Here is a 1241-nt window from a genome sequence, read left to right on the forward strand (position 1 = left end):
ATAATTAATACAATACAATACAATACAATTCAAAGCAATACAATACTACAAATACAAGACAATATAATACATAATTAATATAATACAATGACAATTCTTTTCGTCTTCACAGCACCAATAAAATAATTATGTAATAATAATAATAATAATAATAGTAATGATAGTCATACCTAAATTAAATTAAATTATTAAGCTCGATGACAAGTATAATTTCAATTTCACTGCGCCCGTAAGAAATCGTTTAGCCTTTTCTTGAAAGTGGTTATTGTCTGGCAGTCCCTAATCTTCTGAGGTAGAGAATTCCATTCACGGGGAACTGAGACAGTAAAAGAAGATGAATAGTGGGATGTTCTATGGTCACCCCGAAAAAAAAAGCGTACACCATAAGCGCCGACTACGGGTATGCGCAAACCCAACTATTTGGTTGGGTATGTACAGCATACCTCATTGAAACTTGTAGGCCTAATACTATTTTTTTCTTTACATTACTGTTCTGTAAAAAAAAATATAAACGTTTTCATCGTACCCAACCGGCACTATAAAGGTTTGCTTCTTGACCGTAATTACAATCGACTCACTCATCGCATTGATAGGCGGCAGGCTTTTGTAATACACCGCTGTATAAAGTTTATCTTAAAACAAACGGCTAATTGAATTCGTAGGAATTAAAATTCACGTTGACATATACTGTAAGTGAAGTGACCGTTTTCTAAGTAGCCCGAATATTAAGGGAATGCCGCTTGTTAAGTCAATAATTTAAACTGAAAACGGTAACTTTTAATTATTGTATTAAATAACTATAGTCCCGTCGCTCTAATTTCCGGCAGCCAATCGTATTGAAGGTCTTTTACATTAAAACGTGTGCGTCTTGTAATTCGCTGAGGAAGACGTTATTCATTTCTTAAGACTCGATAAATACTTAATATAATCGTCCGCCATTTTGGCTCTTTCGTTGGAGTTCGCAGAAAGCACACGAGAACGTTATTTGCCGCTCAATTATTTGCTGAATTATAGTGCGTTTGATTTATTATCATAGGAGCTACGACATGATAATGTTTAACGATGTGGCAAATAGATTCCTCGTATGGTAGCTCGGCAACGAAAGAACAAAAATGGTGAACGATACTACCTACCTAGACTTTATAGAGCCTTCACTTCCTGAGACGTAAGCAAAGAGGAGGAGTCACGCCGGGAATAACAGCGTCGCGACTATAGAAACGAAGCTGGTTGGATACGATACG

Source organism: Periplaneta americana, chromosome 15, assembly GCF_040183065.1.
Source record: "Periplaneta americana isolate PAMFEO1 chromosome 15, P.americana_PAMFEO1_priV1, whole genome shotgun sequence".
Taxonomy (NCBI): Eukaryota; Metazoa; Arthropoda; class Insecta; order Blattodea; family Blattidae; genus Periplaneta; species Periplaneta americana.